General features: G+C 26.5%; 1 protein-coding gene across 3 annotated transcripts in view; it reads right to left on the bottom strand.

The window, feature by feature from the left end:
* LOC129614624 (protein N-terminal asparagine amidohydrolase) overlaps positions 1 to 18,350 on the bottom strand; it is a 67,675-nt gene that overhangs the window by 34,687 nt on the left and 14,638 nt on the right. The window lies entirely within an intron of this gene.

Below are 18,350 nucleotides of genomic sequence, written 5' to 3'. Positions count from 1 at the left end.
AAGTATAAATAAATAATGTAATAAAAAAATTTTTTTTTGTTTTGATTTATTTTGTACACAATTTTAAAAAATCTGATGTGATCAGCACATAACCGATCGCAGTATATATTATCTAGTCAGTTGTACAAAATTTTGAAAATGCCTTTTAAATATTTCTTTCAAATTTTAAAGAAACTAGTAAGTTATCAATTAAAATACCTGGAAAAATGTTAAATTTCGGTCTTAGTAGAGTTTCCCTTCGTCCTCTCCGAATTCTCTGAAAAGTTCGTAGGGCTGTTTCGGTAACAACCAGAACTCAAATATTGAATTTCAAGAAATTCCATCAATTAGTTCCGTAGATATGGTAAGAAATTCGAAATTTACCCCTAGTTTGGTTTGCGAGCCCTGATATTTTCAAAAAAATTTTCTCTTTAAAAATAGTTTATTTACATTTCCCTTCCACGGAAAAGTTTGTTTCCACCGAACACTTGATATACATAAAATTTCTTCCCATCACATAACCTCCCTTATTGTATGCAATGCGGTCGGTAAAAAGTGAGGCTATGTTTTGTTATTATTTTTCATTGATATTTTTTTTCTTTCCAATTTATTATCACTTGTCCCAATGATTTATATTTAAACACACTCTATAATTATTATATTCTACATACATTAATGGGGCTCAGAAATACAAAGTAATTCAATATTCAATTCAATATTGACGCAAGAATTAAATTTTGATTTTGCTTAGCTTGTGTATTAGATTTTGGCATATTTTACATACAAATTTTTCTAGCAATTTTATTTTTAGAATTTTAATAATATTAAAAATTAAATTAAATTAATTTACGCACAATTTGATGACATCAAATAATTTAATTGCCCATCAATTTAGAATTTTTTTTTTATTTTTCTTTTATAAAAATTAAGAAAAAATTAAGAAAAAAAAATAGAAAGTAACTAAGTAATTGTGCCATAAATAATTGTTTAATTTGAAACCATTGATAATTTAAGTGGGAATAAATTTTGAAAATTTTAGAGTTTCAAATTATGAATCTAGTGCTATTTGGGGTTAATATCTATATCTGGCTTTTAAAATAATTAAAATTTTATTAAAATACAAGAAATATAATAATATGAAGATCAAGAATTCCTAAATAATCGAGAGTTTCGTCTTAACAATGCAAAAAGTACCACGATCAGAACATATTTTTTTAGAAATATTAGGTAGATATTTCAAGTTACTGCAAGGCTCCAGATAAGTGAAATTGGTTTATCATGAAGATTAGAAAAATCTCTTTTAGTAAACTAGATCACAGTTTGTAATTGTATTGACATGGATATTGCAAATGAATTAAAAACTATTGTAAAATTTTTTTAACAGAACTAAAATTTCCTTCCAAGTTTTCAGTAGCTCGTCACATATGTAAAAGTAATGTGATCAGCTTAATATAAAATCTTTCGTTTAAAAATCATATTGTTTCTATTTTGTTTTAATTCTCTTATCGCAATTTATCTCAGAAAATAAAAAAAAAAAATTCAAATTTAAAAAAATGAAAACAAAATTAATAGATTAAAATTAAATTAGACTTTACTTACTTCTAAAATAATACGAGTTTGAATAAAATATGTATATGTTTCTTAATTCGAATTGTGCAGGCTGTTCTTAAAATAAAATATCTCGAGCCTTGTATTTTGGGATCCCCGTATACACGAGGCGACTGCAAATATAAAAATGAAATATCAATATGAATAATTCCAGTTTATACTGGAATTTTTTTAGAGTTCGTTTTTCAAAAATTAGTGAGAACATAATAATTTGCAAAATATGTATTTTGTTTGCAGTCACCCGAAATTTGTTCGACACTTTAAATAGAATACCTGAAAGAGTACAAGAGGGCGTTACACTCTGCCAAAAAACAAACTAGGAGGGATTTTGCTGAAGTGAGGAAGGCACAATCAGCAGATTACTATCTAAGCAGCATTAGAATGTTTTGTATCTGAAAAACATCGATGGATGAAGGGTCCATAGATACCCCTACCTTACTACTCAATATGAACAGCTTAGGGAATAAAAATTAACGAATTATTCTGAAAAGTAGGTACCGTCCGAATACCAGAATAGTAGTTTTCTGAATTTTTCTTTATTCAATCATTCTTCAGTTTTTTAAACACCCTGTTTATTGTAACAGCGCTATCGAATTAATTCCACAATATTTATTATTATCGAATATGTATGTATGTATGTATATGAAACATCAATATATTATGTATGTAGTTTAAACGTTATTGTTATCAAAAAATTGTTAGACAAAAACAAAAATCAAATAAAAAGTCTAAATGTAACATTAAAAAGTAAAATTACGAGAATTTCTTATCAGTTAAGGGAAGAACTTAAAAGATGGGAATGCTAAGGCGTAAGCAAAAAAAAACATCTTTTTTTTTTGTTTTTTCCTTTCTTATTTTTTGACGGCATAAAGTATAGAATTGTTACTTGTTTTTAATTAAATTGAGATTTCAATGTGTAAGTTTCTTTTTAATAAATATGCACACACATAGATACCTACATATGTATGTATATATTTTAAAAGGCTTAAACTGAATCACGATTTTTATTTTTATCGCAATCACATTATGATTTTTAACAGTTTATCACCAATAGAACAAAATTAACAAAAAAAGTGAATTTTTTTGTTTTTGACATTAAAATATTTTTCAAAATGTCAAAAATGAGTTATTGTGTTATATATGTAGTAATTTCATTCTCAATAAAGTTGAGTTTCTGTGTATGAAATGAAAATAATTTGTATAAAGTAAAACTGAAATTATTGTGCGTGTTCAATTCACTTAAGTTCTAATCTAGAGACTTATGTGCTATTAATGGGTATTTAAACATAATACAGTTAATTTTCTGGAGTGTATATACAAGTTTATAAAAGAAATTCCATGTTGAGGACAGGACAATACTTTTTACCGACCGTATTGTGTATACAATAGGTAGGTTATGTGATGGCAACAAATTTTGCATATCGAGTTTTCGGTGGGAATGCACTTCTCCATAGTAGGGAAGTGTAAATAAACTATTTTTAGCAACCTGTCGGTCTGTCGGTCTGTCGGTCTGTCGGTCTGTGTGTGCACGCGTGTATCTCAAGTTCTACTGAACCGATTTTTATGAAATTTTATATGTAAGTTTATTTCCACCATGGCACGGATCGATCAACTTTTGGGATATATCAGGCCTCGGGAACTGCACTTTTTAGCGGGCCGGTTTTACATTTTTCACCATTTTAAAGAAACTATTCAACCGATTTGCTTGAAATTTCATATATAAGCTTCGCTTGACCGGCCGGGAAAATTCCTATGTTTTGGAAGAAATCAGGCATCGGCAACTGGACGTTTACTACGGGCCAAATATACATTTTTCTGTATATAAAGAGAAATAATCAACCGATTTCATTGAAATTTAATATATGAATTCCTCGTATTAAAATAATGAACATATAAATTTTTTGGAAAGATCAGGGCTCGAAAACTGATCTGCGGGCCGATTTTACATTTTTCACTATATCTACGGAACTAATTGATAGAATTTCTTGAAATTTGATATTTGAGTTCTGGTTGTTACCGAAACTAACTGACGAGCATTTCAGGGAATTTGGGTGGCACAAAGCGAAACTCTACTAAGAGCCAAATTTACATTTTTATAGGTATGTTAACTATAAGCTTATTAATGTCCTAAAAATTGGAAAGAGGTAATTAACAGGCATTTTTATAATATTCTGTAACACTTTCACTTAACTAGACAATGCACAATGCGGTCGGTTATGTGCTGACCACATCAGATTTTTATTATTGTTTATTCTACAAAACCAATTAAATTACAATTATACGTGTGTCCTCCTATAAATGTGATCAAAATATAATAAGTAAGAGCCGCTAAAATATATTAAAAAAATAAAATGATGCTTTTAAAAGAATACGTTAGATACAATAATGAGAAATTTGACAGAAATTCAATAATGACATTTGTGACAGAAATTTAGTAATGACATTAGAGATAGAAATTTCGTAATTTCCAGATGTCAGGATGCAAATTTATAAAAAGAATCTAAATTTTATAAATTTTTTCATCCAGGAGTCCTATGTTTGTTAAGTTTTACCGTTTTTTCGTATAATTTTGTCTTTGACATAATCCATTTTAAAAAGTTTTACTGTATATCAAAACTCTGTTCTTTTAAATATTAAATCTTCCTTAAAAAATTAGTAGATATTTGGTCAGTTGAGTGACAACATTTGTAATTCAATTGCATTACGCTATTTTAAGTGAAATAAAATCAGCAATTTTACATTTTAAAGCTATATATCAATTGCCGGTACTTTATCAGTCTAATTTAATGCAACGTTGCAATAATTTCTTCTACTTTATGCATATAAAATATACATATGTATATGTGTATGACAGTTATGCGAAAATGATTTATGAATTTTATAAATAAAATAATTACATAAAGAAATCGAAATATATTTATAAACTGTTATGTAGGTATTCAGAATAAGAAAGTTAAGCTATTAATAAGAAAAAAATTGTGTTCTTAAAAAAATACAACAATCTCAATAAAATCGAGATAATTGATTCAATGAAATGGATTTCAAATCATACCACCACCTATTTCCTAAAAATGAGAACACATATATAGCATCCGCGTTTCGCGCTAAAAAAATTATTCACTTTTAGAATACTTATATATTTTGTGCTTTAAATTCTCGTGCAAACTACCTGTGGCAACTGGGAAACGAACTAGTATATATATTAACAGAGTCCACATTCGTGTATGACTTCTATGCGGACAATGTTTTGAAAAAATTAGATTCTAATGGGACGATAGCCAATTGTTAAATCGTACTACTCCCGTTGAAAACTCGTGTTATAAGTGAAAAAATTATTGAAAAATTTAAGAAGATAATAAGGTATCCTGTCAGTTATAAGCCATCTAATGACTAATGTGATACTTATAGCAAAGAATTTATCGTGTAATTGGAGTTTTAAAATTAAATATTAATAAAAATATGCTGTACTTACTAATTGGGTGGTCAAATTTTTGTTATTCCTTACATTTCTATTAAAATTAAATTTTATTCCTATTAAGTTGTAAAATTATTATAATTAATATGGTGTATTAAGAAAACTATAAGATACCAAAGTGTATAACAGATTATTACGACATAAAATAGAGGAAAGATCTATGAGTAATCCCTTCGTCAACGAGTATATATATACATTTCGGGTCAAGGAGTGTACGTATGTATGTATACATAGATATAGGTAAGTCACTGATTATATATACAGAATTTTATATAAAATTTATTTGCTATTATTAATCGAACAATGTTTCTTTAATTTTTGTTTTTTTTTTTGGTTTTCGGATGTTAAAATTTGCCGTCAGTTCTTAAGTGCATCATTAATACAAGATATTGTTCCTATAAATACATGTATGTGTATATGGGTAAGTATTTTATAAAGAAAATATTCTTTTTTTTTTGCACAAATTATCGTTTAGCTCTGGCACAGCTCTGTATTTAAAACATACAAAGAAAAATTATATAAGATTTCTTTCTAATGTATTAAAAAAAAATATTTTCTTTTTACCTTCTATTTAATATTTTGATGATAAAAGGATGAAAAATATTGTTCTCGTCCATTACTTTTGAAAATTTTCTTTGAGAACAAAAACATTTTCATCATACAATTAATATAATAGAAGAAAAATGTACATACAATGTACGTGTACTTATACGTAATGTTTCAATCTTTTTACATTCTCATCTTTGGACACTACACAAAAGAATTATTTTTTTTTCATAATAAAATGAGAAATAATTCTTAAATTTCCAATAAAGTTCACATGATAATTTTTTCTTCTCTATATTAATATATGCAAGTATAATTCACATTATGTAAGGATAGTCGGCAACTTGTAGGAATATTTTCGATATTCACATATGTATATGAAATAGGGAAAAGAGGGTGGTGATTTGTGCTTTAAATATAAAAGAATATTTAATATTTTTGATTGATATTCAATAATATAATAATAATTATATATAAAAGTCTTAATTTTCTTTGTATTTACTATATTGATATCAAAACTCTTTTATACTCCAAGAAAAATATAAAATGATCGATGGTATGGTTTTTTGATTTTATTGAAAAAAAAATCAACAAGATTAGATATTATTTATGTTGAGTGTCCTATGTCCTAGTAAAATATTCTTAGTAATATAATACGAGTTAAAAGAAGAGTTTGGTTTACGATTTAAAAATTCTTATAAAAGCAAGAGCGCTCTAAGAATAAACCAGTGCAATAAAAATAGAAGAGAATTATTTGTGAAAATTTTTACATTTTATACGCTGTGAAGAATATACAAATAAAATGTAAGACAGTAATCAGTTAATTTTTGCGAGAAATTTATAATAAATTCCTCGACTACATTGAAGGAATAGAGCGGTTAAGAGAGAGAAAAAAATATTGACAAATTTTTATTTAATTTTTATATATGTATGACAATCTATGTCAATATATCAGATTTTTTTGAATATAATATTTATTTAACAAGCGACAACAGGTACATTATTTATGGCACACCCTATATTTAAGAAATTCTTACTTGTAATGCATAAGAGTTTTTTAATTTCCAATGAAATTTATATTTGACGTGTAATTGAACTTTAAAAGAAATGCAAACTTTTAATTTTAAAAAGAATTTTAGAAGTTCTTGGGAAATTTTTCTTTTAAATTTATTAAAACCTTTAGTACTCGTACTTAAACTGATTAATATGTGGGAGTCCATTATGTCAATTAAAAAAATGTCCGTCCGGTTGCTATTAAGGAATAAATTCAACAATATTTCAATGCCGAAAAATCTCATTCCACATACTTTTTAAATATGCAAGCCAAGAAAGGCTAGTGGTATAATTACAAACTTAATGGGATTCTAGATTTCTAAACTTTGAGATTCTAGAATATGTATATAGGTGACTTGTATATAAATAGTATACATGTTAGTATTCATAAAGAGTACAGTTGATAAAGATCAATATTTAATTTTTCAAATTTATTTAAATTTTAAACTAAAAAATAAATTAATATTTTAAAAGGATTTTAAACAATATTTAAAAATGATTCTTACTAAACTAACACACTAACAATTTTTCATATATACATGTGTATGTACACACATTGTTGACTACAATACAACCAAATTATTTTGAATATTGAAAAATATTTCACATCAACCTTTTCCTTGTTATTTTAAAATATTTTTTTTTTTTTTAAATACTTGTATGAAAAAGGATCAAAATGTCAGTTGAAAAATCTAATTGAAATTTTTGAAAATATTTTATATAAGTACTCGCATACATATACGTTCATATTCTACCTTTATTGAAAACTAATCCTTAGAGTTTACTTATATATACATTTACTTATTCACCTATATAATTTAATTTAACTGGACAATATAAAGGATAACAATATTTTTTAACAACAACAATTTCAACTATGTACATACATACATTTATAATAAAATGTAAAATATTTAAAATGTACTTATCTTTCATGTTAAAATTAATAGAAAATATAGAAGAGAAATTTTAGTTCCTAATAAATTTTACAATGGAAATATGAACTTAGAAGAAGGATACTCAAGTATGCATTATGCTTTTTTTAATAAATTATAATAGGTATGTGTAGTTTTAGTTTTGTTTATTTGAAAAATAGAAGAGAATTATTGAAAAGTTTTTAATTTCCGTGATGCAAAGAGGTTATTATAAGGGTTAGTTTTAAGTGAATTAAATTTAAAATAAAAGTTGTGTGTTTTGTCCCTTTTTTTTCTTGATATATTATAAATTTGAATTTTGAAATTAAATGATAAATAAGAATAAAGTTGTATATTATACACGACTTTGACAGCGTAAGTAAGTTCAAATTTGAACTTAAGTCTCAAGTTCGGTTGAACCGATTCTGATGAAATTTCATATTTGCTAAATTTTATATATAAAAAAAAGGGAAGGCGGAGCCGCTCTTCATTGAAAATTTTATCGTGGTTTATCACTGGGCATGGGCCCTTTAGCTCATATTTACAAAAAACTGGCAGATCAAGTACGCACGTCAAGTATGTAGACTCTGCGACCGGGGTACGGAGGACTCCACTCATGTCTTATTTGAGTGTAATGGCTTTACCCGCTCTAGATACAGCTTTCTCGGGGCCTTGGACTTGGATTCTCATGAATCGTTAAAATTTATCGGGAGCCTTAATCTTGAGTTCTAATGCTGGCGTGGTGATGCACAAAAGACCTGTATGGTCGAGGTGCTGATTAGATTCGCCCTATACGTAACGTAACATAACATAAGTTCAAATTATAGAAAAGTGTAAGTCAAAGAAGAAACCAAAACGGTCACACGGAAAATTCTTATTAGTAACAAATTGTTACATTAAGTGTCTGTATATTAATAATATAAACACAAATGTGAAATTGTGGTTAAACAGTGAGCTCTATTCATATCGAACGAGAAATGCTGACAAAATGTATACGTAAAGTCGTCAAAGGTTAGATCCAACTATCAAGATGCTGTAGATATAATATAGATTTTACCATCTATAATAATATACCAGAAGATATCAAGCAGTTAGGTGATTTTAGCAAATTTAAAAACGAAATCAATGTATACGTTTAATACGATCTCCGAAAGTTACTTGCACATACGGTGTCCGACATTATTAGAAAAGAGAATTACAATTTAAAAAACGAATTATACTTAAGTGCATAGAATTGAATCAAATAAATAACGACCTCAGTACAAGGAGAATGAGAAACAATGTTATATTAGAATTCTTTGTTTCTTGGTTGAGTTGTTGCTCTTAAATAGTCGGAGTGTTTTCTAGTGAATAAAAAATGTATTAATTTCATGTGTATAATTAACATTGTCATTTGCAATAACAACTATTTTTGACTTTATTAAACTGTGACACTTCTTTTAATTTGGACAGTTTCTTTTTTCATTTGTGTCATGATGAGTTTTGGCATAGAGTTTGAGTTCATATGGGCTAAATAAAAATCACTTAATTTTTAATTTCTATAATTAAATTCATTGTACAATTTTATAATTTAATTATCTTAATAATTTTCATCTCATCTACATTAAAAATAGTGCCTCCCTATTAAAAATTATCATCTTAATAATTTTATTATAATTTTAAAATACTGAACTAAATAATATAAAATTTTAGTTTTTAGCACTTTTCCAAAAAATTTTTTGAAAAAAGTGCTTATTAGTTTCACTCTGTCCGTCCGTCCGTCCGTCCGTCCGTCCGTCCGTCCGTCCGTGGACACTTTTTTTGTTTACAAAACTTCTACACCTTTGAAGATAGAAAGCTGAAATTTAATACGTACATAGATCTTCACTAGAAACTTATTTCCGTCGAACAAAATGTTTACCTATCTCCCCCCCTCTAGAAGTTATACCCCCCCAAAACCCTAAAAATGGCCTTTTTTAAATATTTGTTGCAATGAAACCATAAGCATTTTTGAAATTTTACAAACGCAGAAAGGCAGTGGCTTGCTTCCCCTTGCGCGGTATACTATAGTTAAACTTTATAAAAACAAAATGGCCGTTCAAATTTACCGTTATCTAAAGTCCTTTTTTTCCAAATTTTTGATGTCGTTTTTCTTCTAGACCCCAGCCTGTAGAAGCTTGAAAATTTAGGAGCTTTTAGACATTAACAAATAGTTCATTTTGTTAGAAGAAAATTTTTTCCCATCTCCACCCCCTCTCAAGTTATCACCTCTTCAAATTCGTAAAATTTGAATTTTTGACACCTTATATTTCCGAAACCGCAAGCTTTTCCAAATTTTTATAAACGGAAAAAGCTAACGGTAAATTCCATGAAATTAAAAAACATAATTGTTTTTCTTAACTCACACAATTAACCCTTAAAATCGAGCATTATGTTAACCCCTTTTTATATTAATATTTGCTTTATTTCAAAGACTGCATGTATGCGTCATCCTAAATATATGCAATCCTAGAAATAGTTTTGTATATGAATGAAAATAATTTTAATAGTGTGATAGGTATACATAGACTGTATTTAAAAGCTGAATTTTCACTTGTTGAAGGGAAAAGTGCTACAATACAAACCATTGGTTTGACCCAACTTTATTTTTTTTTTGAATAAGTAAGTGATAAAAAAGTATTTTATGTGTCGCTAGTAAAAAATTAAGGGTTATAAAATCAGTAATACTATAACTTTGTCAGAGTAAACAATTCAATTACAGTAAACCTCACTTTTATATAAGTAAGTATTTTGAAGTGTAATAAAAATTTTTGTATTACAGATACCTTTGGGTAAATAAGACTCTATAACTTTCCAAGAAGTGAAATTAAATACTAAAATTTAAATAAAGACAACAAGGTGTAAGTTTGAGTAAAAAAATTTTAAAAAGAATTCTACGAGAAAATACAAAGCAAAATTGAGAAAACAAAAACACAAACAGGGACTTGGAAATGTTTGAAAATTTGTCAACATAAGCGGCGATGTTTCCACAAAAAAAAAGCAAAGAAAAAAATTATTGCTTGCGCATCTCTTTTTTTTTTCAACCATCTAAAGATCAACACCATTGGTCAAAAAATTAAAGGTGAAAATATAAAATTTAATGAAATATTTTAATTTTGTAATTATATTTTAGAAATTTTAATTATTTTTTTTTGCCTATTAATTAAGATCACTTTTAATATAGTAGTTCAATGTAAGTTATAAAACTTTTAAGCCATTAAATTGGTCCAATGATGATGATAATTTAAGTATAACCTATGATGTTAATTTCGAAAATATTTTAATTTTATATGACAAGAAACCTCTCTTACTTGAGTGATATAGTAATACTTATGAATTAGAGCACAAGCTACAAGTAAAAACACATTTATAGAAGTTACTAAAATTAATTATGAGCAAATTATGGCAATGACTTAAGGTTCATAACTATTTTATAATATAAAGGATAAACTTTATGCTAAATTGAAGTTACGACACAAAATGCTTTAAGTAAGTGCAAAAATTTTTTATATGAAAATTAAAATTTCTATCGCATTTTAATAATAAGTAGGTTTTTTCTTTTCTATTTTTGAAAACTATGTAATTTATCTTGAACTTTAATATTCAAGCTTTTGAAGCGTTAACTATACAGTATACTTATATTCGTATTGAAGCCTTTTTTTTTAAAGAGAAGGAACAACTCAAAATAAGTATAATTCAAACTCAAATATGAAAAAGCAGGAAAGCAAACGTACACAGATTAGCAAATATTTGTGATCTATATGTGCCATAACTTGTTCTTAAAAAGGCAATTTAATTTAGTGACTAAGTATATGACTTTAATTAATAATTTAATAATAATTGTTTAATGCGCTTTCTACATTTTTATAATATTGTAATTATGCAAATATTTTTTTGTCTTTTAATGTATTTCATATAAAAAGAAAAATGAAATAAAAAATTCAATATGTTAAAATGTTCTTAAAACAAAATGAAAACAAATAACATAAAATGAATTATGCCTAACGGCATACATCACAGATAATTTCAACAGCTCTGAGTAGCTCAAGGCATATAAAAAAAAATAACGATTTTTTTTTTTTGTCTTTTCTTACTTTAAAAAATTCGACAATAAAATAACATGAATAAAAAAAAAATTTGTCACTTCTATACAAGACAACAGTAAAATTAAATATACTGACAGCATTAAAATAAAAGGGATAACATTCGGCAGCTAAAACTGTTAAAAATTTTATTGGAAATTATTTATCTCTTATGAAGCTGTCGTTTGGATTGAGGTTTGTGTTAATATGTGCAAATAGAATATCTGCTAAGTATATTTTTGTGTAGTGCTACAATTACCACTTCTAAGTATGATGTACAGTTAGCACCGTACAGTTAGCAGACGTCTAAGTATAATTGGCAATAATATAATTTGACAGTTCACTACTTTGACAGTTGATATACTTTTATTATGCAATTTTCGTTTAATTTCTGAAAACAAATTTATTTATAACATTCTCTGAAATGGTTAATATTTTTTTTTTATTTTATTAAGAAAACAAAGTTAGCTGAATACAAGATCGTTACTGACAAACTTACATACACACATTTACACTGACTAAAAATTAAGAAGAAATGTGAATAAAACATTTTTTTTTGTATTCTCTCTGTTTTAGTTTTATGAAATTTTGTTTCTGAAATGATCTTATCTCTATTCTCTCTTGAATAGGTACTTAAAAAAGAAAAAAAAAACAGACTTCTTTATTTGCTTATCTCTGAAATGTCATTTTATATTGTTTTTTTTTTTTTTTAATTTTTTTTTGTACATGTTTTATTACATCAAGAATATTTCGATTTTAATTTGGAATTAATGTTTTATTTTAGTTTTTGAGTTTTTCTTTCTTGTTCTTATCACTATATGGAAGCGATAAGACAAACAAAATGAATTGAATGCTGTCAAAACCCGATTAAGTTGAGCAATTATTCATAAAAAAAATATATAAAAAAGCAAATATTTTCACATGAAAAATAATATGAAAAGAAACTTAATGTATGATGAAAAAAAAATCGAAAGTTAGTTTTTTTAATGAAAATTTTAAAAGTAAAATTGAAAATGTGCTACACATTTTGTCGTAAAAATGTCAAAAATGACAATTAAAACTAAATGTCAAAAAGTTATGTAAAATTTTGTTTCATTAAGTAATAATAAATTTGCAGGTAAAATATAGCACTCAATTTTACTGAAATGTTTTTGGTTTGTAGCTCATTATTTCAGAATTTAATACATTGGTTGCTATAGTTACAGCTATCCAAAGTAATTACTTGTTTCTGTGACATTTGATATTGTATATTATTGAATGAAATTTCAATTTTCTTAATCTTGGAATAGAAAATTATGATATTTTCAAATGTGAGACAAAATTATATGTTTCGAATACATTTTAAATATTTTTTCATAATTGAAACTACTTTTGACATTTGATATAGTACTTATGTCTTATTATTTTTATTGCTATAAATCATGCTATAATATGTCTTAAATTAAATCTACATATGTATTTAATTTTAGACAATGTTGCTATCAGTAATTTAAGCTTTCACAATTTCTTAAAAATTATTTTATTTGTAAATATTGATAATAATGTTAATAAAGTGAGAATGAAGCATCGAAGTACTTAAAAATGTACAATGTGAAAAAACATAAAGTCAATATTTGAAATGTTTACGAAAGGTGATTTTTTTGTTGTTCAGTTTTGCGTTGCTTAATTTTGACATTTGACAAATAATTTGCTACACTTGTCAAAGTCCAACCAACGCAAGTTGATTTGTAATTTTTTCGAATAAAGGAAGCTAAAGTTTCAAACAAATTTCTTAAATTATATTAATATTTAACAAACTAGCTAATCTTCAATGTATTTAGGAAAATTATGAAGATTTAACTGCAAATACGTTCAGTCAACAATTTTGAATCTGTCAAGTACCCAGTTAGATTATCCGATTGTTTATTTAAAAAGTTAGATTGAATGAAATCTCAATTAGCGTAATAAACAAATGAACGAATTTTTTTAGATTGGTGAGTTTAAAAATTAATATTATAGAAATTAAAAAAAGAAATTATCAGCCAAATAGGACCCAAAAGTACACAACATATTCTATAACAATAAATAATGAAATCATGTTGCTTTGCGACAATTATGTAAGACAATTAGACTTTAATGATGTCTTAATTGCTAATCTTTTTATCCCATATAATTTATATTACACCTTACCAATTTGAAAAAAAAAGAAAACATCTTGTATAGCACAACATATAGTTTGGGTCCACCAAGAACAAAAACAAAAACCATAATGCTTCAGTGAGAACAAAATAAAACCATTAAATAGTTTTAAAATTTTCATGTTATTTTCGAAGAAACAATATTTTAAAATGTTTCTCATCTTTTTTGTTGTTTCTTCTTCTTTTGACAATTTTTAGTTTTTTTTGTTAAAAAATTTTAACATTAATACAAGCAGAGACAGCAACCTATAAAAACTCTAAGGAAAAGTGTTAAAAATTTTGCAAAAAAAAACAGAAAAAAAAAATCGTACATTTTTTTTTGTTGCTGCTGCTGATAACTTTTTTTTTTTTTTAGGCTGTTGATCAAATCAAGTATGTACGATTAAAGTAGATACAATAGACATAACAACGTACATATATGTGTGTATGGAATTTAAATGTATATGAAATCTGTGCGCGCAGTTAGTCTTTCTTAACTATTTTCTCCTTGTGATAAGTGATCTCTTCTCTTTGAGTCAGATGTGAAACACAAAAGAAGGATTTGTGCCGTATTTTAACTCCTATTTGTTTGTCACACTAAAAAAATATTAAGAAGAAAAAATTTCAACACTACATAGAGCACAAAAACTGCTAGAAAAAAAACTTACTAGTATTAAATTTTCTTTTGGTCCAAATTATTTTGCATAATACTTGAAAACCGATTCTTCGTTTATGATTGTTACACGTATTATGTATGTTTTTCAATAATAATTTGCTAGAGAATTAGACTATAGACTACCTAAAATAAAAATTAATTTTTAAGTCTGCTGGAACTCTAACAGCTTAGTCAGTTCCAATATAGAAATTTGGCAAGTGGAAGTAACTTAAAAAATTAAACTCGATTATAATTTGATCGCAAAAGTATAATGTAAAATAGCCATCGTATTCTTTCAAGAAAATTAACTACAATACGTTTGGCAGCTGTCACCGTGCAAATTTAAAAAATGCCACTCCAACAATTTTCAAAACTATTGTCAAAGCGTAACCCAAGTAGTACTAATTGTATCATGCGTTTTACCGAATGCGGGTGAATATGTTTTGCCGTGTACGTTTTTTTGCATATTTATTGTCAAAAATATTCAAATTAATATTTTGATATCCTACAAATGTCATATATAGTAACAAAAGTTTGATATGGTAGGGTATTACTCATTTTTAGTTAAATATTTTAACTGACTTTTTTTTTGCGGTATGATTCTTAAAATTTGAAAAAAAAAGAAAAAAATAGAAAAGAAAAAATTAAAAACACGTAAAAAAAAAAATAAAACTTCAAAAACCAAACGACAATAATCAGTCGCGATTTTACGCGAATAATTTTTCTGTAAAAGAAAACCAAGAAAAAAAGAAGAAAGCAACAAATGTTTTCATTTTATTTTTAGCACTTTTCCAAAAATTTTTTGAAAAAAAGTGCTTATTAGTTTCACTCTGTCCGTCCGTCCGTCCGTCCGTCCGTCCGTCCGTCCGTCCGTCCGTCCGTCCGTCCGTCCGTCTGTCCGTGTGTCTGTTTACAAAACTTCTACACCCTTGAAGATAGAAAGCTGAAATTTTGTACGTACATAGATCTTTACTAGAAATTTATTTCTGTAGAACAAAACTTTTACCTATCTCCGCCCCTCTAGAAGTTATACCCCCCCAAAACCCTAAAAATGACCTTTTTTAACTACTTGTTGCAATGAAACCATAAGCATTTTTGAAATTTTGCAAACACAGAAAGGCAGCGGCTTGCTTCCCCTACCGCAGTATACTATAGTTAAACTTTAGAAAAACAAAATGGCCGTTCAAATTTACCGTTATCTAAAGTCCTTTTTTTCCAAATTTTTGATGTCGTTTTTCTTCCAAACCCCAGCCTGTAGAAGCTTGAAATTTTAGGAGCTTTTAGACATTAACAAATAGTTCATTTCGTTAGAAGAAAATTTTTTTCCATCTCCACCCCCTCTCAAGTTATCGCCTCTTGAAATTCGTAAAATTTGAATTTTTGACACCTTATATTTCCGAAACCGCAAGTTTTTTCAAATTTTTATAAACGCAAAAAGCTAACGGTAAATTCCATGAAATTAAAAAATATAATTATTTTTCTTAACTCACACAATTAAACCTTAAAATCGAGCATTATGTTAACCCCTTTTTATATTAATTTTCGCTTTATTTCAAAGACTGCATATATGCGTCATCCTAAATATATGCAATCCTAGAAATAGTTTTGTATATGAATGAAAATAATTTTAATAGTGTGGTAGGTACACATAGATTGTATTTAAAAGCAGAATTTTCACTTGTTGAAGGGAAAAGTGCTACAATACAAACCATTGGTTTGACCCAACTTTATTTATTATTATTTTTCCGCCTATCACAATTTAAAATCATTCGGACTGCTGTACACATAGGGAAAAAACAGCAATTTTGAATGCGCAACGTGTAAAACATTTTGCGCAAAAAGGTATCTTTTTTTTTTAACTGATATTGTCGTTTAAAGAAAGCGTTATTTTCTTTTTCTGTTTTTTTTTATTTGGAAGTTAATGTAATACAGAGTACAAGAGGCAACACGATGCGACAATCAACAAAACATATTATAATGAACGCAGAATCATCTCATCTCTCTTGCAAGCTTGCTTGCATTGCAATCAATAAAAGACAAAAAAAAAAAAAAAGAAAGGAAAAATTTTTGTAAAGGTGGAAAAACAAACAAAATTTTGAAGTAAAAATTGAAAACAATGTTAAAGTGGACATTTACTGAATTTGTACATGGGACTACTTAAAGCAATTCCATATATTACGGAAACTTTGTATTTTGTATAAGTATGTCTTATTTCTATAGAATATTTTGTATAATTGTTTTGTATTTTATAGATATTTTTGTATATAAAAATATAACAGTAATAGTTCGATAAGTTAAATGATTGTTAAAGTTCCCGAATGAATTAGGATTAATTAAGAATAGTAATTTTTATAAATTTAGCTTGCCTTTTTAAAATATGTAACTTCCTCATGTTATAGAGAATAGCACGTTCAGGAATGTGATAAGAATGTTATTTGCAGTGCTGTACATATCGATTTACTTTTTTAATCAAAAATAGGGTGCAATTTATAATTGATTTTATCTGTCAAATCAATTTAACAGTGACATTAATCTGTAATGTCAACTTTGAAAGTAATTTCCAAACGGTACATATTTATATTAAATTTTTGTATTGAATTGATGTCGAAATTTTTGCAAAAACAAAAATGAGGGGGAAAGGAAAGGAGTTGTGACCAACTCTGCTTATACTTTATCTTACGAAAATTTTCGATACGCTTAAATTTATCGAAAAAAGACTGCTTATTATGAAATATTTTCGATGTGCAATGTGTACGAAACTTGTACTCATTTTCCATCTTTTTATAAGAAACTGCGCAGAAAAATAAGATTTGACTGTAAAAATTTGGTAACATTGCGCTTTCTACTATTTAAAATAATAATAATAATGATAAAAAAGTAACATTTGGTTTACAAAAGAAAAAAGTAAACATATGCGAATATTATGTGTGGGGATAGGCAGTTTTTTTTGTTTTTTAGGCAGTTTTCTTTCCTCCTTTGACAATTTTTTTGGTGTTTCTATATTTTAGTGTTGTTATTTTTTTGGTGTCTTAGATGACATTTAAGTAAAACAAGTTTTATGTTTTTAATGCAGTCAAACTTAATGTAGGCTTGAATATTGTAATAGGATTTTTTTTTTCCAAATAAATATAAGAAACAAAAAAATGAAAATTTTCCAACGCACGAATGAGGGATTCTTGTTTTGATTGCTTTTGTTATAACAAAGTTAAGCTGAATTTTTCCTATAATAGTTTTTTATTTTTATTTTTTGTTTATTGAGATTTTCCTCTTTTAGATATCGTTTTGTTGTTAACAAAAGATTTGTGGAAGTGATTGGTTTAAATTTTTTTTTGTTGTATTTTAAAAGAAAATATTTTTAGTAGTATGTTTTTAACTAGTATTAGGAAATTTTTAACTATAGGGTGCTACTCCCGCTGACTGTAATAGTTTTCTATATTTTTTTTTTTTTTGTTATTGTTAATTTTTTGCTTTGGTTGTACGATCATTAAAATATGTAAGATTGTAAAAGTTTATGCACATAATATAAAAAACGCAGTGAATAAAAAAGATGTGTAATGTTCTTGGAGTGTAATGAAATCCAAAGATTATCGCAATACCGTTTTGTTTTTAGTTTCATTTTTATCATGAATTTTTTCTTTAAATGTTAAATGATTTCAAAATATTTAAAAAACAAAAAAAAAAAAATATCATATTAAGTGTGCACTTATACACGTACAACCGTTTTAGAATTTGTGATTTCATAAAAATCTAAAATGAAATAAAGTAAAAAATTTTTTACGAAGCTAAATTTAAAGGTATCAAAATGTGTTATATTCAAAGATAATCGGGTATTGATCGTATAATGATGATCGATGAAAATTCATA

Source organism: Condylostylus longicornis, unplaced genomic scaffold (genome assembly GCF_029603195.1).
Source record: "Condylostylus longicornis isolate FDR11 unplaced genomic scaffold, ASM2960319v2 ptg000114l, whole genome shotgun sequence".
NCBI lineage: Eukaryota > Metazoa > Arthropoda > Insecta > Diptera > Dolichopodidae > Condylostylus > Condylostylus longicornis.
This window is presented reverse-complemented; position numbering and strand designations above follow the sequence as displayed.